The sequence below is a fragment of the Portunus trituberculatus genome, chromosome 41 (assembly GCF_017591435.1).
Source record: "Portunus trituberculatus isolate SZX2019 chromosome 41, ASM1759143v1, whole genome shotgun sequence".
NCBI classification, from domain to species: Eukaryota; Metazoa; Arthropoda; class Malacostraca; order Decapoda; family Portunidae; genus Portunus; species Portunus trituberculatus.
Window position 1 is genome coordinate 23,018,694 of NC_059295.1, and position 26,230 is coordinate 23,044,923.

A 26,230-nucleotide genomic window follows, 5' to 3' on the forward strand; every position below is an offset into this window, starting at 1 on the left:
AGAAGAAGAAGAAGAAGAAGAAGAAGAAGAAGAAGAAGAAGAAGAAGAAGAAGAAGAAGAAGAAGAAGAAGAAGAAGAAGAAGAGGAGGAGGAGGAGGAAGAAGAAGAAGAAGAAAGAAAAGAAGAAGAAAAGAAGGAGGAGGAGGAGGAGGAGGAGGAGGAGGAGGAGGAGGAGGAGGAGGAGGAGGAGGAGGAGGAAGAGAAAGAAAAGGAGAAGAGGAGGAGGAGGAGAAGGAGGAGAAGGAGAAAGAGAAAGAGGAGGAGAAGGAGAAGAAAGAAGAAGAGGAGGAATTCTTGCCAAAAGACTGAATAAAATAGTTAATGCGATTTTGTTTTTCACAAGCAAACAAATACACAGTGCCCGGCCGGCCTTCACGTGCGAGACTGACACATTTTCCTGGCAGTGACATAATTACGCTCACAAGTCAGCGATGAGCAGCGGGCAGGAAGCGGCGCCCGGTGTGTGAGCAGCGCGCCAGGTGACTAGAGGACGCCAGCACTAGGAGGGGTTGGCGGAGTGTACCGTGGCGTCCCTCCAGAAGGAAGTAGTAACAACATCCTTGTGCCTCTCACACAGCATGCTGCAGGTGCGGGCTGGACGGAAACAGCACCGGAGAGCAGAGCAGGGAGTGGCGAGAGGGCGAGGCAGTGACACTAATACGCGGTAAGGGGATTTACAAAATGTGAAGGAGCTTGGCGCTCTCACTGTCTACGCGACTTCTGGAAGCTGCAACAAACTGCGATTTACATATATGCATTACACACACACACACACACACACACACACACACACACACACACACACACACACACACACACACACACACACACACACACACACACACACACACACACACACACACACACACACACACACACACACACACACACACACACACACACACACACACACACACACACACACACACACACACACACACACACACACACACACACACACACACACACACACACACACACACACACACACACACACAAGCTACGAAAAAAGGCCACAAAACACGTGGATGAAAGATGTAGTACGTATATGCCTATGAAATAATACTAAAGTACTCTCATAGCGTCACAATATACAAAACGCGTGGCGGCATCGAAAACACTGCCCTTGTAACATTTGGGACACTACCAGAAGAGAGGAGCAATCATAGCCAATAAGTCTCTATAGCTCGTTCCAACACAACTATAGACTGTTATTCATGATTTTTCTTTAATCGTTTCAGTACCATGACACATTTTCATATTTATTCTACTAACTATTTAGCTTTTTTATGCAGCTTCAAAAATTTAAGTGAGGATAAGAATAGTGAAGACTGGCCATTAATCTTCTGACCCCTCCATAGACCGCTCCTAATGTCAACAGAATCGTTTAAGCATACCCAAAACTCTTGATAAAAATGCCTCCCAGTACTGAAGGGGTTAAGATATAGCCAACTGTCTCAACAATACCTCACAAACTTCCTAACCTCCTATGTGTCACAGGCAGCCTCAGAATAACATGTCTGTAGCTAATGTTTGTTACTTTGCATCGCCTAATCTTAATGAACAATTAGATGACAGTATTTTCATCTATGTTAGTAAAAGTATACTTCTTTATTTCGACCTAGGAGAATTTTGCAGCTTTCACTTTACTGTAAACATGAACATTTTGGTTAATAAAACGGATCATGTCAAAATTAAAGAACCCTCCAGCTTTCTTAGTTTTCCTGCTTCCCCTCCGCAGCTCTTGCACTCAGATGACATGATGTGTGAAAGAAAATATAACCAAAACTAACCTAACTTTAACATAAACCTAACCTCAGATAACCCTGACTTTAAATTGGTTACGTTAGGTTAAAATTAGGTTAGGTTAGTTTGGTTATCATATTTTCATTCACACGTCATGTCAACTGAATGAAAGAGCTGTGGAGGGGGAGCGAATCTTGACATGATCCAATAAAACTAACTAACTAAGCATCATAACTTACAAATATCATACGCACACACAGATAACAAAGAAAGGAGGAATACACGGACAAGCAGACATACAGATGATTAAGTTAATCCTTTTCACCCATTAGATGCTTCACGTCCTGGGCTGCATATGTACCAGAGCGCAAGACTGACGCGTTTCATTCCTCCCTCCTGTCGTCTGCTGGGAGGAGGCACAGGCGGCGCTCCCTTCTACAAGACGCCTCAATGGGTCCGGCTCACGACATCGCGTAACTAATAATTAACATTCTCGAGGGATACACCTGTTCTGCCGCCAACATGAATGCCATTACTCTCTTCTTTCCTCCATTTCAAAGACGCAGCATACTAGAAAAGTACTTATAAACACACACACACACACACACACACACACACACACACACACACACACACACACACACACACACAGACAAACACATACATCTCTTTCAGGATTCCGTACACACGAAAAAATACCTTAAAAAGTTACACAAAACTACGTATATAGACATCCCTTCTTGTTTGTGTGTCTTGAAAGTTCATTCTTCAATAAATCGACCAAACTTTACTTATGATTCACTATCGCTTCAATGGATCAGCGCAAGACTTATTACTGATGAAAACACAAGACACTACTACTAAAACTTTCTGGGATATCGTCTTATCCCGTGAAAACTTTCCGTAAACAACAGAACAGTATTGATGACATAAGTAAACCAACCATCACCTTCTCTTCCTCAGGGACACGCTACTGCTGAAGTCACGCTGTAGGGTTCATTGACGGCCCTTCGGAGGTGACAGGAAAACCGAAGCTGCATAAATAAGGTCTGGACAATGACTGGTCGGTCACCCACTCGGACTGTATGGGGAGCTATAACTCAGGCGGTGACGGGCGGACGACGCAGAGGCAGCGAGGGGCGCGTGGCTGCAGACCGCGGCCGAGTAATGAACTTGTCGGTGCGGGCGGAAGTGGGTAATGCGAGGGTCATTTCTCCATTGGCAGTATGACCCCGATGCTCCCCGGGACAGTTATGAGGGAAATTTGTTTGTTCTTCCCTTTAATTGACATTCCCAAGCCCAATTACGTATCACCAACGACTATTTCGCCGAAAGAAGAGTCTCCGAAACCACTGAGTGCTAACGATAATGGAGAGTAACGTCCAATATCCAGTCTCGGGACAGCCGTGAAGTAACAATGAAGACTGCCATCCCTTCAGCGTCAGTGGCAATGCATTCCACCAAGGACCTGATGGAGTGCGACGCGGAGACACTGATGGCGCGGGTTCTAATTATCGCCCGTGACCTCGCCGCCACTGAGGTTCTGTATTTATTATTGTCGAGCTGATTAATGCCCAAAGTGGCCATACAGAGAGCCGTGTTCTCTCCAAGTCGCCCGAAGAGGTAATTAATGTCGGCCACGCGGCGGTACATTCTCAGCACAAACAAAATGTGAAAAATTGTCCTCATTTATTACTAATGATCGATGGCTCCTCAGCGGCGTCGTGAAACAGTGTCGGCCAGCGTCCCCACTGACAAAATTAAGCGAGATAATGAGTCGGCGAGGAAGGACGGACGGAAGGAGGTGATGAGGGAGGACAAGGAATAACAAGGCACTAATGATATGCATGAGGAGACAATCAATCCAGTCTGAAGTATTGGCGACTGGAATGAAAGTGAAGGAATGACGAAGATGGCGTGCGAAGTGAGGGGAAATACGTCATTCCTCGTTACGGAGAAGATTCGAGAAGACCTCATCTTTGCCTCGCTTCTTACAGTAAGTACTTCACGCTGCGAACACACTCACTCACACACACACACACACACACACACACACACACACACACACACACACACACACACACACACACACACACACCTGCCGCGGGCGTCTGGTCTCCGGGTGCCGCGGCGTCCTGCTGAGCCCCTCCAGCCGCCGCCAGACACAAGCGGCCTCGAGCCTAAAGTCTCCTTCGGGACGGGGAGGAAATGGCCGCCATATCTCATGACATGCTTCGAAACACACGGGCCCCACCAATATTTACGACAGGGATTGGAGGAAATATTCAGGGCATACATCACGGTCGTCTTTATGACACCCGACAGGTCTGGCCAGATGAGTGATGGTGTTGTTGTCGATGTGCGTCAAGCTGTTGATGGAGGGAGGAGGGAGGGTGACTTGTCGGAGGGAACCATCACTCACGCCGGAGAGAAAGGAGGGCGGCTGCTGGGGTGTGAGATTAAGGGCAGTAAAGAGAAGATACGGCGGAGCCCAGAAAATTTGGATGAAAATGAAAAGGAAAGGACAGACGTGATAACACACACACACACACACACACACACACACAAACACACACAAGACACTAAGACTATAAAGTTTGCCATTCAAGCTAAGCAGATGTCCATAAACCTTACATGACAAACAGGCAGGCGTGATAAAGTGTAACAAGCCATTCAAGACACGAAGACATTTCAGACTAAGAAACGAGGCAATGATAACTCACGACTCGATAGCACACTTAGAACATCAATGCCAATAATACACTGGGGAAATAGCATCATGTAAAATACCAAGTTAATAATACCAATACTGATATCAATGCAAAAGAAAACGCGACCCTTGTTAAAAAAAAGCCCTTCATATCTGATAAACTAGCAAAATAGAGCACGTTCCCCTCCCTCTCCCTCTCCCTGCATGACTGGTGGCGGCCCTCCCTGCCTCCCTGCCTCGTGCCGCGAAGAAACGGTACCGATCCCTCCACGTGATGACGAGGAAGCGCTCAGGGGCGGCAGGGAAGGGGTCATAAGAGAAAGGTCAAGGAAGAAAAGTAGTGAGAAGAGTAAGGTAAGATGGTGGGTGAAAGGAAGTAGTTTAAGGAGAAAGAGGAGAACTAGAAAAAAAAAAGAGACTGGGGGAGATTGTGTAAGGAAGAAGACGACAAGAACAAAAAAGGAGACTTAAGAGAAAAGGGAATGGTAAAATGATCATGCAATAAGTGAGGAATTAAGGAAAAGCTCAGAAAAATTTGAGTGCCGTGCTGAGAAAGGCGGAGGTAATGGTACCATCAACAGACACTTAGTAATTATAACACATCAAAGTAAAAAAAAAAAAAAGTAAACCTAAAGTATCTCCATTAAGAAAAAAAATAACTAAGAAGGGCGCAACTTGTAAATACCTTCTTCGTCTAGAACCCCACGTCCCGCCCCTTCAGGTAGTACTGGTTGCCTTGACACACGTGACGAAGTGCGGCCGAGACCTCCGTACTAGACAAGGTTAATGGGCGGGAAGATGCATCGCGGGGGCACTTAGGACTGGTGGCTTGATAAACTATTGAAGGAACGCTTGATATATTGTGAAGGAAGTACTTAGCTGGGGTTGACACTTTGTGAAGGGAACACTTATATGGGTTGATATATTAGAGGAGCGCCAACTTACTTAAGGGAGCTGATTCATTATAGGCGCTGTACTTAAGTGATGTCTTATGGGCCGGCGAACGCACGGAGCGGAACTGATGCATTACGCCATTATGATATGAGTTGTTTCATGGCTTGACATGTTAAGAGCGAAGAACTTACACAGAGATAATAAGGGTAAGGCCTGTGGGGAGAATAAGTACCTGAAGGGGTTGATGCATTAATATATCAGGAGTACTTACAAGGAGGCGCTACTGTCGTGTGCCTGAAGGCCAGACCTTCAGGTAAGTCGATGGTCTGAAAGAGAGAGAAAGTTCAATATCAACCTCTTTAGTGCCATGATGTATTTCCATATTAATTTTGGTGACTATTTAGTGATTTTATACAGCTGCACAAATTTATTTGGAGATTAGAATAGGGAACACTCTGGTCATTAATCTTGTAACCACTCTAGACCCTTGCTAATGTCAACAAAATTGTCTAATATACACAAAACACATGGTAAAAATGCGTCTCAGTACTGAAATGGTTAACTCAAGTGACAAATCGCCTTTAAAACCACATAGAGGAAAATAAAACGCCCTCGCAAAACACAACCCTCGCATCCCGCGCCGTGGATTCCTGCCTCTATGGACAATATCTCCCAAAGCACTGGGGACGCTGCTCGGTTATTCTCGGATCAAAAAGACAAGTTTGATCATAACAATTGCACGTCTCACTGGATCGCTTAGCGCCGCTCTCCCATTACGAAGGAAGCGATAATGCTAAAGTGCATCAATGGCTATGGGTACCTGCAGGCTGTCGTAAGCTATTAAGTGAGTCTTCCCGAGTACTGAACGTTAATAGGATGGAGGGAGGGAGAGCAGGGAAAGGCGCAATTAGTATCTCGCGCGGTGTTCCTAGGGCAGTGAAGGTGCGGCGAGGGTGTTGAGGCGGGGAAGGCAGGGCGGCGAGGTGGCCGGCAGGGGTTGAGGAGGTGCTGGTGAGGTGTCGAGAGAGTGTTGGCAACGAAGGGACTCGGCAAAGGCTTATTGTTTTTGTTTAGGTAACATAGACGGCCTTGCTTCTGGCGGAAATAAGGGAGGAGGCGAGGCACAACACGCTTCAGGGCCCATCACGCACCTTGAGGAGGCCGAGGCGACGACAGTGATGGCTCGGCTCGCGCGACATGTGGATTCAAGTGGGGAATAAGAGGGGGACGCCCTCGGGTAATTTTCCTGGCTAGCATTTCGGGGGCAATGATCACTTATAAAGAGAGACTGATTTACACAGGTAAAGCTGGCCAGCAAACAGGTGAGAAAAGAAACATGAATCAACTTTGCCGAGTCCGTTCACACAAAATAAAAGAACGTCCACACTTGCATTTCTTAGAGAGTGACTAGAATAAAAAAAAAATAATAATAATAACATAGAACTCCGCAGAAACAAACGCTGCAATATTTCCTGACACACCGAGCGTCCGGAGCAGCACACGCCCAAGAATCCCTTCCTGAATCCAGAATGGCCATCTCCCGGAGCTGGTGAAGGGGAGGAAGGGCGCAGCTGTTCTGCCAGGCGATGGCGGCGGCGGGGCGCGGAAGGTGCAGTCGTCGGGCGCGGCAGTAAACCTGCGGGCCAGCCACCGCGGCGGACCCCTCAACCCGCCCCTTATGGATGAGCTTCTTTTAGTGGTGCTTCGTCGTGCTCTGCTTCACCCCCTTGACCGCCGGGACAGACCTGATGTTCTCCGAGGGTTATACACACTCATAACTGTCAGAGCCGCAGTAATTACAAGTGTTTACTTAGATGGACTTAATGTGGAGTTTAGCTGCAGGGAGTTCAGGCTCCTCCCGCCCCGACACTTTATGATGAATGCTCAGTTTTACGTGACAATTTATTCAAGATATTCATGCTGAGCTGTTTTCTTAATGCGGGTCTGCATGCATATTCAAGGTGAATATTTATACATCCGTCCATCCTTGTGTGATTCTCCTCCTCGATGCTTCAAGCCAAACTCCTCAACACCAACCCGCTTCTTTAACATGCAAATAAGAGATCAACACAACGGTCCAGGAGTCTTACACAACTGTACTAATCTATATGTTGGTGTTCTTAGATTTAGTACTATAGTTGTTTCCGGGATTAATTCCATTTCTTGTACATCATAAATTGAATTTTTTCATCTGCAGAAAATCACTTTGCCTTAAAAATTGCATATCGTATTAAAATATTTGATGGGTTTATGCCACATCATTTAACTCCCCATCTCTGTACACCCACACCCTTACTTAACCATCACCGCCCTCTCTCAAATATTATACGTAAGATTGCATGCACTACCCTGCCCTTAAGAAATACACGTCTGTTACTTATCCCAGTACTTTATGCACGTCACCTTATTTCTTCGTTCCGTGCAGCTCCAGCGCTTCCCCCTCTCCTCCTTCCCTTCTCCCACCACCACCACTCTCACCGTCGCTCACTCACGCTCACACCTTTTCATTACCGACTTTAGCAGCGTCCGTGAGTGGTGGTGATGGTGGTGGTGGTGGTGGTGGTGGCGGTGGTGGTGGTGGTGCGGGTGTTGTTGTTGGTGGTGGTGATTGTGATAGCGGTTATAATGGTAATGGTGGTAGTAGTGGTGGTGGTAGTGGTGGTGGTGGTGGTGGTGGTAGTGTGGTGGTGGTGGTGGTGGTGGTGGTGATGGTGTTGGAAGTGATGATGATGGTGGTGATAGGTGGTGGTGGAGGTAGTGGTGGTGGTGGTGGTCGTGATGGTGGTGGTGCTGTTGCTGGAAGTGGAGGTGTTGTTGTTGTTGTTGTTGTTGTTGTTGTTGTTGTTGTTGGTGGTGGTGGTGGTGGTGGTGGTGGTGGTGGTGGTGGTAGTGGTGGATGTGATGGTGGTGGTGGTGTCGGGTCAGGTTGGGCTGGTGGAGGTCAACAGGTGGGTCGATCTAAGTGGTGCGGGTCTCTATTATCGCGTCCAGCCGTGCTCAAGTTATTAATTCTAATTATAACCATCAGCCATTTATCAGTAATGTTGCCCACTCCATAAATTAAGAGTTCAGAGATTTAGAGGCGCCGCGTGGGCTCGGGTGGGGCTTGGGGAGGAGAAAGGAAGGGAGGGGACGGGAGGGGGCAGCGGCGAGGCACAAGTGGGGAGGTGACGGGTTTTTGACTACAACTTCTAAATATTTTTCCCGATGGCTGCCACAAAGTATAATGCACTTTAACCCCTTCAGTACTGGACACATTTTTTTACCTTGATTTTTTTGGGTGTGATAAGACCATTTTATTGACATTAGGAAGGCTCTATGGAGGTCAGAAGATTAATAGCCAGAGTCTTCAGTATTCTAAACCCAACATAAATTTCTGAAGCTGTATAAAATCACCAAAATAGTAAAGAGAATAGATATGAAAACACGTCCTGGTACTGAAGAGATTAACATTCTTCAGCGAAAACAGGTCTTAGTGACAAAACGGAACGGCGCAGCATAAGCTTGAACTGCAGGACAAAGGGTCAGCATGGCTTTAGTGGCAGCATACAAGTACAATGAGGCAACATAGTCTAAGTGGCGGCATTTTTCTCTTGATGCGAGAGAAGTGGTGGTCAAGGCAACAAAAATCCATACAAGAAGTCTCACTGAGAGATCAATTCCTGAAGTAAAATGAGTCACGGGGCAGCATAGTCTAGGTGAAGGTGTAGACGTGCAGCATATTCCCTACTGACGGTGGAACGATGAAACTTGAGCCTACTTAATTCCTTCAGTGCTATGACGCGTTTTCATATTCATTCTGCTGACTATATAGTGATTTTATACATCTTCAGAAACTTATGTAGGGATTGAAATAGTGAAGACTCTGGCTATTAATCTTCTGACCTCCATAGACCCTTCTTAGTGCAAAAAAAATTGTCTAATCACACCCAAACTTATGGTAAATATGCGTCCCAGTACTGAAGGGGTTAATGGTGTGATAAGGCACCAAACACCATATGTCTATAGATCAATGTAATGGTGAAGCAAACTCTAAACAAAGATAACGGTAATGCAATATAAACTACGCCTAATGGAAGTGTAAAGATGCAGCATATTTCACAAAGACTAGAGGTGAGCTAAGACAAAATGCTCCATGACATTCACAGGTAAACAAAGCCTTGCCTTTTCACTATTTTTCTTATTTCTGAAGTTAATTTTATACCCGATCCTTGTCAAATATGTAACCTAAACCTGATCCACAGAATATTACTTCTTGACTGGGCAGCGAACCTCAGTTTCTTGAAAAGGACACCAAACACTCTTCACTTCACGTTTTCAGAGTCGCTTCACCTTGGCATCTCCAGAGACAAATTGAGCTCATAAAGAAGCAGCGGCAACTTTGGACTGAGGTAAACACAGTATTCATCCCTCTCTACTCCACCAGTCTTCTCTTCTAACAACTAATACCTGATACACTCCACCTCTGCAGGAATGTCCTACTCCACATACCTAGTAAACTCATGTATCCATCGACTTATCTTATCTAGGAGTCTTCTATGTTTAGCAATTCAAGGAGCGTCCACTAGTTAAGACTTCGTACACTCAGACATCAGGTTCGCCTCTCCACCAGTGTTCACATTAATTGAGTAAGGAATGTCGCTTTTATTATGCCGAAATAAAAACAACAAACACCAAACTTAACTGGATTTTTTTTTATTTTCATGTGTGAAGTCTTTAGAAATATCGTAATCTAAACTTGCACCAGGATATTTTTTTTCAAAGCTTGAGCAGAAGACGTTGAAATATAAGCGTTGAATGAGTAGCTCTATTTACAGGGAAGGTTAAGGGCAGTGATGGTAAGTGTGGGCAGCTTGGACCGGCGACACAGCAACCCAATGACTCAGGATTAATTGATTTATTAACTGAATTTGTCCCAGCAAGACGAGTACTGTCCTTCTGGAAATACCCGCGGCATAAAATTCAGTGTGACATATTAACTATTGATGATTTAAACCTTTTGCTATTATTTAGTACACCTCTCCTTTATCACTAATCACGCTGAGACATCATCATTTCCTCTACAGCCATCTCTAATCATTAACCCCTTCAGTACCATGACTCGTTTCCATATTAATTCTGCTTACTATCTGGTGATGTTAAACACCTTCTGAGACTCATGTGGAGGATTAGAATAGTGAAGACTAAGGCCATTAATCTTCTGACCTTAATAGACCCTTCCTAATGTCAATAACATAGTTTAATAGTGCATAAATCTCAAGGGAAAAATGTGTCCCAGCATTGAAGGGGTTAAACTCACTACAAATTGTAAAAACCTCTTCTTTTCAATCACTTTTTTTTGAGGTTGCTAAAAAGAATTCAAGGTTTATTTCCCTGAGTTAAAAGGGACGCACTTTTCGCAAGCCACGTGAGGAGATCAGATAGTCTTGTAGTGCAAAAGAAGTGATAGTGATAGGTGGATAAGGAGTTCACTTTCTTGCTGCACACGTTTTATATTCAATTATTATGCCTCACGAGATAAACAGAAAGAAATTGTTCATGTTCTGTCCTCTTGACTGTAACGTTTCCTTCTCGCAGACGACCTCAGCGTAAAGGAGTATTGTCCATAGAGAGCCAATGAATTTCCGGCCTATCTAATTATTGATTTACGATACGAGATGAAGGAATTTGTGTTACGGGATATTTTTCAGGACTTCCTTGCTTCCTACTCCGTTCAATATTTCAGTGTTGTGCAGTGATGGCTGTGTACATAAACCTAATCACTACAACAAGCCCAGACACTTGCAGGCACACACACACGCACACACACACACACACACACACACACACACACACACACACACACACACACACACACACACACACACATACACATTTCTTCTATTGAAAAATATACACCAGCCTATGTGGTAATAAAATTTTTGGTATGGGGTACAATTCATTAATTTTTCACAACGCTATTAATTTGTCACTTTCTTGTAGCTGTTTTTCTCCTAGTGTGGTCACCGCCTCACTCCGTCAGCGGAAAACAAAGAGGAAACTCGCACACGCAGACAAGGGTAGCTCACATGTACTCACACAAACACACACACACACACACACACACACACACACACAGATGAAGGCGTGAAGGCTGCCAGTGGTCGGGGATGAGTCGCGTTGAAGACCCTCCTGGGCGAGCCTTAATTGCCTCCCTCCCTCCACCCAGGGCACGCCGCCGCCCTTCTGCCTGCACTCACACTACACATGACTGAAACTCTTCCACTGCAACCCACAAGCATGAGCCATCCCTCCGTCGTGTCTTCCAATGAGACTCGGCAATAAAACGAAACGAAATTCAGTGAAATTTGTCCCGGCGGTCGGAGAGAGGCGAAGGAAAATGATGCCCCGGTCATCCAGTGTCAGCCGTAATGGCGGGTACTTTTTTACCGCGACACACTACAATTTATGGGCCTATCTTAACGACGCCTCTTATTTACTCAATTTTTGGCGGGAATGACTCGTCCGGTTGCCTGATGTTTTAACTTATGAAGTCGTTTACTCGGGTCGGCCAGCATTTTTTCTGCCGTAGATTGCTGGCATTCACCACGCCGGAACTGTTGTCGCCCCGTTTATGTGCTGATCATTTACAACGCGGAGCAACTCCACGGGGCGCGAGGCGATTCCTCTTCCTACCTTGGTGCAGTTGTTGGTCTGCCTGAGCCCAGCGGCGCGGCAGCTTGTGGTTGGTAGGTGTAATGCATTCCAGGAACATTACTTATTGTGATTATTAAGCGCTGTGACGCCAACCACCAGACGGAGAGTCAACACCGAGAACTGGCCTAGCGGAGACAAGCTGTGGTATGGGAGCAGAGTGCAGGAAAGATCCTTCACGTATATCTTTCTTGGAAACAGTAAAGGACAACACGACACCTCCGTCCAACACTCTCCCTTCGTGGCCAACCCCATTATCTCTTACGGGAGTTTCTTGTCTGCCTCTAGTCTCTTCCACGCCCTCTTTTTCCTTCCATTTGTAGCAGTAATCTCCGCTCCGTCCCCATTTCCTCGCCCTTGTGGGGAGGGGTAAGCGGCCCCCTTAGCCGCCGTCCCCGAAATAATCGTCCGGTGGATCAGGGTGTCAGTGAGCGTCCCGCCGCCCCATGCGTCACCCCCTGGATGACCTCGTGCGACCCACGCTCTCCCTTGTCCCACCCTATTTCTTTCCACCCTTGATGGCCAAGAGATTTTTCTTCCTTCCAGGGTAGTGTTCGTGTGAGTCTGCGTCCCTCCTCTCCCTTGGCCCCTTGTCTTCCCTGTTCCCTCTCAGCGCCCCTCCTTCCTGTCCCCCGCGGCGCGACAAGAACCCACAGCTGGTGGAAACACTGGAGGAACACACTCTGTTTCCTTCCTGCCAATGCCATCCTCCGAACTCCGAACTGGTGGAAATAAAGACAGCTCTGGTGAGTGCCTGTGTGATCCTCAGTAATGAGATCCTGCGCATCCTGCCCTTATGATTGTGTGATGAATTTGTGTATTTCTCTTATTCCTTCCCATGCATATATACAGCCAGTTTTAGGAATAAATTAGGACTTTATCTGTTTTTCTATTTTTTAATGAAGACAAAATTTGTGTGAAAACAATTGCACAAAGGAAATTACAATATATATTTTATTAACCCGGTAGTGTGAAATCAGACGACATTGATAACTGGTTGACAGACACTCATGCTGCTCACTGGTATACAAAGAGTCCTTGTGGAGGCCTTATTAACTCATCCATTTCTAGGAGTGGCTGGCCGGACGAAACATAACAATGAACACACCGGCTGAATGAAATCCCCAGTCTTCTCTGTGACGCTTATCCCATCCTTACTCTATGGGCCTCCACGCCGCCACTGTCACCGTAGCCAACAGGATGCTCCGTCACAAAAGCCAATACCGTCTGTCTGTCCGTTATCCATGGAGTGTAAGAAAATTTCCATCCAAGAAACTTCTTTTTTCCTCTCATGTGGCCACTATTTCCGTAGCACCGTCTAGGGAGGCTTGTGACAGGCGAGAGACATGTGTATCTATCTTCCATAAATTGTCTTTTGGGTAAAGAAAAAAGAAAAGAACCTTTGTACCAAGCGTCCACTGTTGTCTGATTAAGGTGTTCCCGAGGCCAGCACACTTACTCAACAAAGAGCTTAACATGTATTGCACAAGATGCGTCTCGCTGCCTTCAGGAGTGGTATCTATTTGTCTAGTTTGAATAGCTTTTTTGAAACAAGTGTTTTGTTCTGTTCTTAAAATCCTGATCATGTCACATATTCGTTATATTCCTGCATCTTTTGTTTGTGTTTGTGACAGCTGCGTACATTTGTTGTCTTCACTGAGCAGCAAGGTAAGGAAATACAGTGCGTAAATACAGTACTGGTGGACAAGTTTTAGCACTTTCATATCCCTCCTTCAGCTGCAGCAAAGGACTGTTATTTCCCAAGTCCTTTTCTGGCCGACCCTTAACACAACTCACATCCGGCAAGTGGGAGAAGTCAGGAACAATAACGAACTCAGGAACGATGATCATCTTTTGCTCTTTCCAAGCAAATTCTTTGATAGAAAACAGCGGAGTGGAAATCAACAATATTTAGAGTGTTTTTGGCTGCCACCGCCGGACACAGGAGGGCGAAGTCGCCCCAACACACAAGTATAAAATGTCCGACACAATTTCTAGCGTCCCCTTTGTTGGTAAAGATTTTTGCGACTCCCGGCCCAGTCCTATAACCCGGGCTGACCAATGGCAGTGCGCACACGGGTTACGGACTCAAGTTCTGAAAAAGAATCGAAACCAGATCCCCCCCTACTGACTCCCTGAGAGGTGGGGCGCTGCCAGCTCTGCACTTTTGATGGTGTTGCTGCACGTAGCTTCGGGGAGAAGAGACTGTTTGGTGGACAATACTGAGCCTGTGTCCATAGCAACGAGTCGGGTTCCTCAGTGAAACCCAACCAGAGTTTTTGTTATGTCCAGCTTTTCCTGGACACCCTCTGATGCACACGAGCAAGACCTTACACAAAACACTGCTGGGAACGCTCGAATCTCTCCCTCGCGATAACAGCATCACAGGGGCTCTTAAGGACGCGCTAAAAAAGTATCGATCTTCCTCCACACCTCAAATATAAACTCGCCCAGTCATGCATGTCCACTAAAAGCTGTATATGTATGTGCAGAAAGTGCCGGGTGTGAGTATGTGTGTGTGTGTGTGTGTGTGTGTGTGTGTGTGTGTGTGTGTGTGTGTGTGTGTGTGTGTGTGTGTGTGTGTGTGTGTGTGTGTGTGAACGTGCGCTAGTCTCTGCCTTACTCACTGATTCATCTCCCTCACACGCTGCCCTTTCATACTAGTCGTCCATCTCTGGTCCAATGTCCATCCTCATTTATGCTACACTAACTCTCAATCTCTCCTTCCTGTCGCTCTTCGTCCACCCATCCCATCCCCTGTCCCTCGCCGCGCGCCCCTCCTGTCACTCCTGCCCATCCTCCATCCGCCCCCGTCGCCTCCCAGCCCGATAAGAGCCATCCTATATCCCCCCCCCACACCCCCGGCCCCGAGACAGCCTTCTAGCCGTCCCTGACCACATCACGAGCGAGGGTTAATCAACAAGTTTCTGAGGGAGTCACACCGGGTTAAGCTCACGGTCACAGCGTTCCCTGCTCAAAGGCCGATGCCGCCCTCCCACGTCCCCCTCCAAACGGGATTTCACAAGGCCCGTCGATCAGAGGATGGAGGCGGCCATCTGGCTCCCTTGGGAACTATCCTCAACAGCTGCATATTAAAGCTCGAGACGTGATGCTCTCCCTCAGACGTGCGTACGTAGGCGTGGCGTTATGTGATGGTTAGTGTCTGTCTTGTGGAGGAAACACACACATAGACACACACAGACACACACTTACACACACTTACACACACACACACACACACACACACACAGACACACACACACACACATATTGTGTATGGGGAATTAGGTGTATACCCTGTGGATATTGATATTAAGACTCGAATGATTAGTTACTGGACAAGACTAATTACAGATAAACAGAATAAACTTACTTATATAATGTATCAGAGCCTATTATACTTAAATTCTGTTGGACTTTATACATCTGATTGGTTGAGAGAAGTGCAGTCTGTACTGAATAACTGTGGCATGTCAGTATTTTGGTTATACCAAGAAGTCCCTAACGATGAGCAAAACATGAAAGACCAATGGATCACTACATGGAATGCTAATATGATGACAAGATCTGTATGAAGTATTTAGGTGACTTATAAAAATACATATATAATGGAGGATTATTTGACTAAACTAAAAACTAAATCTAGAATTACCTTAACAAAATTTAGAACTAATAACAACAGATTGCCAGTGACTGTTGGAAGATACCAAAACATTGACAGAGATGAAAGATTTTGTGATAAATGTAACTCCGGTGCAATTGGTGATGAATACCGTGTGTTACTAGAATGCTGTAATCAGGAAATATCACAAGCACGGGATAAATATTTGCTAAGCTATTCTAGGTGTCGCTCAAGCAGGGAAAAGTTTATTATGTTAATGCAAACCAAAAACATAGGACTTATGTATAAATTGGTAACATTATTGAACCTAATATTCAAAATCTTTAGAGTAAAGATTATACAAGTCAGGTATTGAATAATATTTATTATTTTGTAAGAGATAAAGGAGCTGTGCTCCATACTTTTGTTAAAAAGTCTGAGCAAATCAATTCTTTTCAGTTTCAGTTTCAATTTCACACACACACACACACACACACACACACACACACACACACACACACACACACACACACACACACACACACACACACACACACACACACACACACACACACACACACACACACACACACACACACACACACACACACACACACACACACACACACACACACATTAAAGCTTCTCAAACACTATGTTCTTTCATCATGACGATTTTTAAAGATAAAAAATTATGCATAAATCGGGTTTTAATGGGTGTCTTTTCCAAGTACTTATATTGAATCTTTGTTAACCTATCCAAAGAATCATAGATATGTTCACAACTTCCCCAAAACCCTGTATAATGCAGTGGAAACGTTTCAGAATACGGTGTTATGTCACAAAGAGCATGATAATTTCCTAAACCTGTGATGTATATATTCTAATCAACAAAAATATGTAACACGCATCAAGGACAATCTCATCAATAGAACTAAACAGAAGTGTGACTATAAATACATGCAACTTCTTTCTAATGCACCAGAACACCCAAAAGAGATTTCTGATGACCGTCCACCGAGGCACTTGGGTCCGTATTTAGAAACGCTTTGCTCTCTCACCACGACTATTTTCCAAGGCCACAGAAATAAATGATTGGCGGGTTTTCAAGACTGTTTCTCCAGTTAATAATGTAGATAGCTTGTCACTCTGCCTCTAGAACCATAAAAAACCCTTAAAAAACGCGTGTCAATTTGGATAAAGCCTTTTGAAATAATGGAGGTGAAGCACAGAAGGGTTTGAGAATACGAGCCTTGGAACCAGCAGTGTCTCAGTCAGTGTAAAAAATCAATACCCGCAGAACTCCTCATTAATGGGAAGCTGCGAGGGACTGCTTCGAGAATTCCCTATTATGGATCAGCTTGTCTTCTCAGCACACTTAGAAATTATGATGACGATGACGTTGATAATAGCAGAGAGTACAACAAGAACAACAACAACAACAACAACAACAACAATAATAGTAATAATAATAATAATAATAATAGTAATAATAATAATAATAATAATAATAATAATGATAATAATAATGATGATGATAACAACAACAATAACAGCGATAATGGTGATGATGCACTATAAAAATTCGATGATAATGATAATAATAAGATGGATAAAATAAGATTAAAGGGATGATAAAAACAATGGTGTTCACAATAATAATAATAATAATGGAAATAATAGTGAAAACAACAACAACAACAATAATAATAATAATAATAATAATAATAATAATAATAATAATAATAATAATAATAATGACAAAAACAACTGTAACAAAAACCATTAATATCGTCCATTACCAGCGATGAGGGGCAGGGATGAGTCACAAAGGGTCTCTTTGGACCATTAAAGGAAGCGTTAAGAAGAAATCCTTAGACAACAAACAACACGCTTCCAATTGTTTCTTTTTTTCTTTGATTATCTGAAGGGAAAAATTCAACAAATCAATAATCTCCTGAACTATTTCCACTATTTTTGGAAGTAAGAACTGTTGCTAATAAGTTTGTTTCTCTAACTCCACTTTTTTTTTTTTTACTCAGACTAGACTTCGAAGCATTTTCTCTCTCTCTCTCTCTCTCTCTCTCTCTCTCTCTCTCTCTCTCTCTCTCTCTCTGCTAACGCAAAATTCATTATTCCCTTCGTCATTTTACAACCGCGATCACCCTTCCTGACGCCCCCTTCCCCCCAGCGGCGCCACTTTATGGCTGCTGCTCCCTTCCCTCCCTCCACCACAGGTCGTTCTCGTGGTCACTTAACGGCGTGGGTCATTCGAGGTGAGCGCCTCGGAGCTCTACATTTTTTTTTCTCTGTCGCGTCAGTCGTGCGGTTTCATTTCGTTCGTTTCCCCACACGCCGATAAGAAGTGTTTTCCGCGGCTGAGTGTCTTCGACGTTTCCACGAAGATGTTTTTCTGTTTACGGTCGAGGGGGATGTAGGATGAATCTTCGCCAAATGGGTAAAGCGGGACCAAATTTCCCGCTTGCCGAGAGAAAACCAACACAAACGCGGCCAATGGCACTCTTTGACTTCCGCGAGAAATTGTTTTCGTGAGGCCAGTAACGATCGACTCTGGAAATTGCCGACAAGCAAACTGATCAAGAAAACGAGGCCGTAAGATTGACAAATGGAGGCCCTGTGCCGCGCCAGGTGCCGCGGCCAGCACTAAGGGCCCACAAAATCTCACGCTTTCAGCAGAATCTGCAACGCTCAAAGAAATCTGGAACAATGAGGCGGCCTGTCGCACTGGAGGGACGCTGCTATCTGGAAACCTGGAGTCTGAGGCACGCAAACACACCACACAAACACCTTCATCTATCCGTAACGCTTTACTACACACACAAACACACAAACACACACACACACACACACACACACACACACACACACACACACACGCGCGCGCGCGCGTCGATAGAGAAACGTATAAATGATTTAAATGTTAAGACAAAATACAAAAGTTTTCAATTAAGTTTAACAAAAATTCTTGACGACGCCATTGCTTAGACGGTACAAGATAATGTATCAGTAACTGATCGTTACTTATTACATTTTTATGCATATATCAGTTTCAGTGGCCATTACCTGCAAACTTGACGTTATTTGCTCCAGCTCGCATAGGATTCGGAGGCAATAAAAACAACATTAAGAGCGAAAAGATTTTAAGGCTGCTCGTGATGCGTAAGTCAGGTTACTTGACTCGCTAACGACTGTCCCTCTGAAAGACCCGCTGAAGGACCCCGCCACCGGTCGACGCAGCTCACCGGGAGGCAAAGTATTCCCACCGCCACACCCTCACACACACACACACACACACACACACACACACACACACACACACAGATAATCACATCCCGCGGAGGATGGACATCTGAGGAAGAGAGAACAGCCAGCGGGAGTGTGACTATTGGGGCCGGGTTACCCTACGACCCTAGCAGGCCGAGGCATCACAGGTCAGCAGACGCCTCGGGTGGCGAGAGAGCTGCAGTATACGTCACCTGTTTTCTGATTGGGCAAAAACAAGACTCCCTCTAGTACCATTCCAGAGCACGACTCCCACAGCAGGATTCATTAAAAATATTTTTGACGTTTATTGTCAGTTAATCAGGAGTGAAATCAGAACCCGCGACACCGGATGCTGGGCAGGGGGACATCCTGGGCCCACCTGACGTAAATTTGGAGTCCAGTGAGGGATATGTGGCTCCCAAGCTCCATGAGGGGCCGCCTGGTGAGGCTCGCGTGGCGCGGTGCGTCTTGCATCTCACTGTGAATGTAAGGAAAGTGAAGGGAATTGAGGTGTGTTCTCTATCATACTGATGCTGCTAACGGAATGAAACCTGCTTTGATGAACAGGACTAATGCAGAGTTATTCAAAATGGAGAGTAGAGCACTTTTCATTACGCACTGCCTTATTACAAGTGAAGGCCGCCGCTAGGTGGTGTGTGTATAGTGAGTGCCACGCCACACCCCTCAGGATGCAAGGCTTCCCTCCATGTGGCAACATGTCAGAACCCTCGCCAGTATTATTATCGGCATCCCCTGGATCGTTAGCGATAAAGAATGTGAATATTGTGTCTTGTGATTTTGTTCAAATAGTGCAATGCTTAGACGAGGCTGAGACGGGCACTGAGTCAAGCTCCTCGCATCACGAGACGGGACACAGATGGTGATGCGGTGATACGCGTTGTGCTGAAAACCCTTTACAATAACAGAAAAATCGGCTTAAAGTAGAAAACACGAGCAAAACATCTATAAATGCTTGAATCAGTGGCCTCAGGGGACCGACAAGGGGCGCCGCACGACAGTCCAGCTGGGTCTTGGCTACCCCCTCCGACCCAGCAGCACACGAGCACGGATGGCGGCGAGCGTGACCGCGTCGAAATAAAGAAAAGTGGATCATCCTCACCACAGGGAAATTACATCGGAATTCTTTGCTATCAGGCGGTGACTGGTTGATTATAATACGGCGGGAAGAAGTGAAGCAATGAGGGTTTCCACGAACACTCAGCTGATGAAACTCAAGGTGAACATTTAAAAGCCGCACCGTGGAGTCGTAAATGTTATCATGGAACATACACATTACAACACATTTGCGGCCATCACGAACCACTTTGTCTGGCTGGCGAGTGACACTCTTTAGGTTCGCCTCAAAATTACTTACTGCGAGCTGGCGTGGAATGTGAAGGTGAAGGAGGAATTTCGAGACATGAGGGAGACACTGCACACATCAAGGACGACAAACTAGTGACTCCAAAGTAACGTCAGTGATTCCATGTGATCCTACGATTTGTAGCGACCATGCCCTGTGTCCTGATGTGTGTGTAATTCACTGTAATTCACTGTTTGATCTGCTGCAGTCTCTGACGAGACAGCCAGACGTTACCCTACGGAACGAGCTCAGAGCTCATTGTTTCCGATCTTCGGATAGGCCTGAGACCAGGCACACAACACACACCGGGACAACAAGGTCACAACTCCTCGATTTACATCCCGTACCTACTCACTGCTAGGTGAACAGAGTCTACACGTGAAAGGAGACACACCCAAATATCTCCACCCGGCCGGGGAATCGAACCCCGGTCGTCTGGCTTGTGAAGCCAGCGCTCTAACCACTGAGCTACCGGGCCGTGTGTGTGTGTGTGTGTGTGTGTGTGTGTGTGTGTGTGTGTGTGTGTGTGTGTGTGTGTGTGTGTGTGTGTGTGTGTGTGTGTGTGTGTGTGTGTGTGTGTGTGTTTGTGTGTGTGGTTTGAATAATTATGTGTTTTCTATGGTGACATACAAGAAATCATAAATATTTTAGAGCAGTAACTGAAAAATATCAACACATATGTATACACACACGCACACGCACACACACACACACACACACACACACACACACACACACACACACACACACACACACACACACACAGACACACACACACTCGCACGTTTTGCAGCTTCTCTCATCGATTAGCACATTCTTTTTTTCTGAGGTTCGTTCACCTTCCAGCGAGAAAACTGAAAAGTGTGCTCAGGATTCTGATAAAAAGTTCCTCAACATGTATACGATTTGTTCAGCTTGGTTAATCATTGCACAAGCACACACAACACACACACACACACACACACACACACACACACACACACACACAGCAGCTAATAATATGATAATGGAATTGCAATGAAATCATACGCATACAAAAAAAAATCTACCAACTGTTTCAAGGCAGACAAAATTAGTGTTGCTCTTCCGAACCAAAGATACAAACATGAGAGGCAACTGGAGTCTCTCAGCCTCAGCCTCAAGGAAAATTTAATTCCCTTAATAATAATGGCGTCGTGTCGTTGCCGCTCTCCCAAATGTAGGTGTGGTCCGTTTCAATCATCGTTATTATATGTTATTTTGTCCAAAGCGTGTCTAAGCCTTCCGCTGAAACAGATCGCCCACTTGTTGTACTCAAAAGGTGACCAGATGCTGGATGTGTCCTTTTTTGCCGCCAGGACGTATGAGTGGCAGCGTCGTCGCGTCCGTCCCGCCACGCAAAAAGACTCCCTCACCACGTAGGCAAAACCTGCCGGTGAGTGACGGCAGCTAAACACTGGGTTGGGCGAGTCACAATGTCAGGGAGAAGAAATGGACGAATCATTGTGTTGAGACTTCGTGGCAGACAATCCGCTGTGAGAGTCAGGAGCGCGGTGATCGCTCTCACTCACGCCGTCATACAGTTTCACTGCTTTGCACACCACGAGGCAAGGAGAGAGGGAGGAAAAAAATGACATGAAGAAAATTTGTGCCACATAATGTCATTTATTACTAGTATTCATCTGGCTGCTCATTATCGTAATTCAAAGCGCCTCTTATTACCTTAGTTCTCCTTGCCATTTACGGCGGCGCTTGCCCTCCCTGGACCGCTCCGCCGCCTCGCCCGTGACCTGCGCAAATTGTTATTATCGGTGTGACAGTCGTCGTTCTCCCGGAGCTGAGGCTGCCCGAGTCGCTGTCATTCAATCTTCCTTCCCGTCACAGCCAATTACAACACGAATTGGGACCAACCAATAGCTGAACTATCAGAAATGACCAATCACAATACCTACTTCAAGCAACCAATCATGCCCTCGCATGGAGTCAACGCAACCTAATCTTTAGCCAAGTAATCGTAAAGTAATTTCAGGAATTTTGCCCCGAGTTATGGAAAACTAATTTAAGCACTGTTATCCCGACCGACACCGCCAATCATCCACGGACTCTGTATTATTCCTGATATTCATTTGATTAACCCCCTTCATCCTCTGCAATTCATTTTGTCAAGATAATCATCATTTCCTGCAATTCATGTCTAGTGGTCGTCCGTCGTGGCGGGCAAGGCCAGCCGGGCACTCACTCATCTCGACTATATTTAAATCCGATATTTTGAACTATAAGTTTTGTATCATATCGTTTTTATTTGTGGCGATATCCCTCCGAGTATATTTCAAACGTGTCATTTGAACGCAGGACGTCTCGACGATTCAGAGTGCAGCGTTTTTATTCTCGCCGCTCACCTGCCAGAAGCCGCGACGCCACACACCAAACTTGGCTCACCTACAGTTACGGTCTTCTTCACTTTTTCTCTCCTTTCCTATGAATCGCGAGGAATAGTTCACCCCGAGACGACTGCAATATCTCATCTTGGCGGACAAAATAATCGAAGGAATACGGTTTACTTCGCTCAGCGTCTGGGCCCGTGAGCGAGCGTAAGGGAGACGTCCGGCCCAGGTGAGGCTGTAAGTTACCCTTTTTACGACACTGTACGCCAAGTTTCCTGACTGTTTCGTTCTGTTTCGTGATTTGCCGCTCAAGTTTAGATATTTAGAGACCATCTTTCTTATTTATTAGTTACCAGCCTCCGATGGCAATGTGTGTTCCCATCTAAAGATTATTATTTTGAGTTCCCATCGCGGTGATCGTCTGGCCTCTGATCGCCGAGATGGGTCGCGAAAGTTCCCTTGACTGCGGTCACCACTGCACTGTGCTGCTTCTCACAGAACTCTACCCCCGAGACTGGCAAACATCCACTTTTTTCACGGGATCACAAATCTGTCAGACGACTTAAAACAAAGGAAACAGTAACAGCGCAAAAATAGTCGCTGTCATCATATAAACTAAGATTTTAAAGGGTTTATACAACACCTCGACTTCCGCAGTATATTCGCCTCCACTCCCACCACCCGTATGGGTGACTCTCCGGGAAGACGCGGCGAGGTGTAGATTTCTTACACCGATTTGGATGCCAGAAATGACTCAAGTGTTTGGAAGTTGCAGGAGGCAGCTGGAGCGAGGGACAAAGCGTACAGATGTCTTTTAAGTAGGTCTGGAAGATGAGTTCCTCTCCACGTTGCCATGACCAAGCTTCCAACAAACTGACACAAGTCCACCACACTCCTTTGTCTCAATTAAAAGTGATCCACACGAGCACTGATTAACGCCAACTGCTCATTGACAGGCGTGCGGTGACAGGTGAAAGGAGGACAGGTGGAGGTGGATGAAATTAATTCTCCTCAGTGTTTGGTTTCCCAAGTATTAAGCGAATTTCCATAATCAAGCAATTTTTCGTCCCTTGCCTTGCTCTCCCTTACTTTCTTACTCTCCTCATCATTCGTTCGATTAGTAAACTCACTTAACTTGGTGTACCATCATGCAATCGCCCTTTCAGATTTAATCAATTAATTTCCCACGCGTTGACATAAATTAAACTTCAGCTTGATGATTTGCTTGGGTTGTGCGCAAACATCCAAGAAGAGTTTGCTATTTTCTTGAGCCGCAATTTCCTTCATCATACACCTCATACATTTAGCCCAATCGCAATTAGCTGTTACGACCCTCTTGACCCTTTGTTGATTGGGCCGGAGACTCCACGTTCATCATCCGTTTATGGATCCCCGGCAACACCCATGCAGGGCCGCCTCAGACACACACACAAACACACACACAATACAATGCAATAAGCTGTGTGTTTTTCGTGTCTTCACTAACAACAATAACCTCGCATCCTCACCACTTCCGCTTCTCATGACCTTTAGTTTGGCCAAGTGTTTCTCTCTCTCTCTCTCTCTAACAACTCTCTCGCATCCTCACCACTCTCTCTCTCATGACCTTTAGTTTGGCCTCTCTCTCTCTCTCTCTCTCTCTCTCTCTCTCTCTCTCTCTCTCTCTCTCTCTCTCTCTCTCTCTCTCTCTCTCTCTCTCTCTCTCTCTCTCTCTCTCTCTCTCTCTCTCTCTCTCTCTCTCTCTCTCTCTCTCTCTCTCTCTCTCTCTCTCTCTCTCTCTCTCTCTCTCTCTCTCTCTCTCTCTCTCTCTCTCCCGTCCCTGTGAGGTGAGCCCCGCTGAGTGAACTAATTCCCTGACTGATGCATTGGAGTCTGCTCTGAGATGTAATTAATGGCCAAGACATCATTGAGCAGCAATAGCCATTCCCTACAGCCAGCTAGATAATAGATTTACAAATCAAACTTAAGACTTAATTGCTTCATAAATATTCCAAGCAAGCTCAGGCACCACGAATACAGTCAGGCGAGAGATAAACTTTGTCTCAAGAGTCATTCATGGCGACCTCCTGAGATTATCCGCTAGGTGACCCCTCGCGTGCACGGAGAGGAGGGCGGCACACGGGCGGCGCTCACAGGGGGTAAGAGGGGGTAAGAGCAGATGTGGGAGGCGTGCGGCTACAGGAGTTTGTCAGACTGATGGGTGTGATGGGATAGAGTGAGTGAATGGTGTGGTGTGGTAAAGGGGATTGTACAGTGGTGTCAGCAAGAGTACTATTGGTGGTGGTGGTGGTGGTGGTGGTGGAGGTATTACAGGAGGCGGTGGTATAGTAGTGGTGGTGCTAGTCTCTGAAACACACACTTTCTTTACCATTCACTCCACGGATTTCAACAGACCCACGAACAGCCAAGTATTATTCTAAACCTTATATTTATTCCACTTCCCCTTCCGCCGTCCCTCCCTAGCCGCGGGAAAGGTGTGTCTCCTCAATACAAAAACTTCCCGAGAAAGCTGCCAATTGATAAAGCTCATAGCACGGAACGGCGCCTCGTGTCCCAGTGTCGACCGCTTAGTGAAAGGCTGGTGACTAGTGCTCACCTTCACCAGGCATGTTCACAGTGTGCTTGTGGTGGAGTGGCGGCAGAAAGGGAAGGAGGAGAGAAAGGAGGGATGAACTGAGTGAGGGGTGCAGGAGGGGAAGGGAGGATAAGGGACGAACCTCACCCCTGGAACAGTATAATACAAAAGCCCCATGATGACGGCTGTTACGGCGGCACATCATGACCGACGGTGTAATTATCTTGTGTTATGAGAATTGTCGGTCCCGAGTGGCCATCGCACGGCCATTGTGAAAGATCATAACTTTTATCTCGATGTTTGCGGTAATTCTAAGAAATTAAAGAAATGTAATTGCGTGTGAGGGATGTTTGGAGGACGCGCGCCTCGCCCCAACTGCCCTCCTCCTCCCGCACCTCCTCCAGCTCTGCACTGCGCGCCGCCTGCAGAAGGAACAACGAAGAACTAATAACAAAATGCAAAAAATGAATAAATAAATATATATATATATATATATATATATATATATATATATATATATATATATATATATATATATATATATTCCTTTTATCTAGTTTTTACTTATTCATTCATCTATTTAGTGTATGTGTGTGTGTGTGTGTGTGTGTGTGTGTGTGTGTGTGTGTGTGTGTGTGTGTGTGTGTGTGTGTGTGTGTGTGTGTGTGTGTGTGTGTGTGTGTGTGTGTGTGTGTGTGTGTGTGTGTGTGTGTGTGTGTGTGTGTGTGTGTGTGTGTGTGTGTGTGTGTGTGTGTGTGTGTGTGTGTGTGCGTGTGTAGTGTACTACCCATGTAACTCTCACACACACACTCGTTCTCTCAAAGATGATATCACAATACTCTTTTTTTGTCTTTTTTTCTTTCTTTTTTCGGGGGCAGGAATAGTTTTGATAATAAACATAATACAAGATAATGCTTATCATAAAACAAGCCTTATCATGATCCTTGGGCGATCATGCTTTGACATTTTGTCGACTTGTGAGGATCCTTCGAATTGAATC

The 26,230-nt window shown here is 45.6% G+C and overlaps 1 long non-coding RNA gene across 1 annotated transcript in view; it reads right to left on the reverse strand.

Annotated features, from left to right (window-relative positions):
- Positions 1–5,621: 5,621 nt before the first annotated feature.
- Positions 5,622–26,230, reverse strand: part of LOC123516927 — a 119,577-nt gene continuing 98,968 nt past the window's right edge. Inside the window, exon 4 of the long non-coding RNA XR_006678341.1 lies at positions 5,622–5,676. This is a non-coding gene — a long non-coding RNA (uncharacterized LOC123516927). The remainder of the gene's footprint in view (positions 5,677–26,230) is intronic.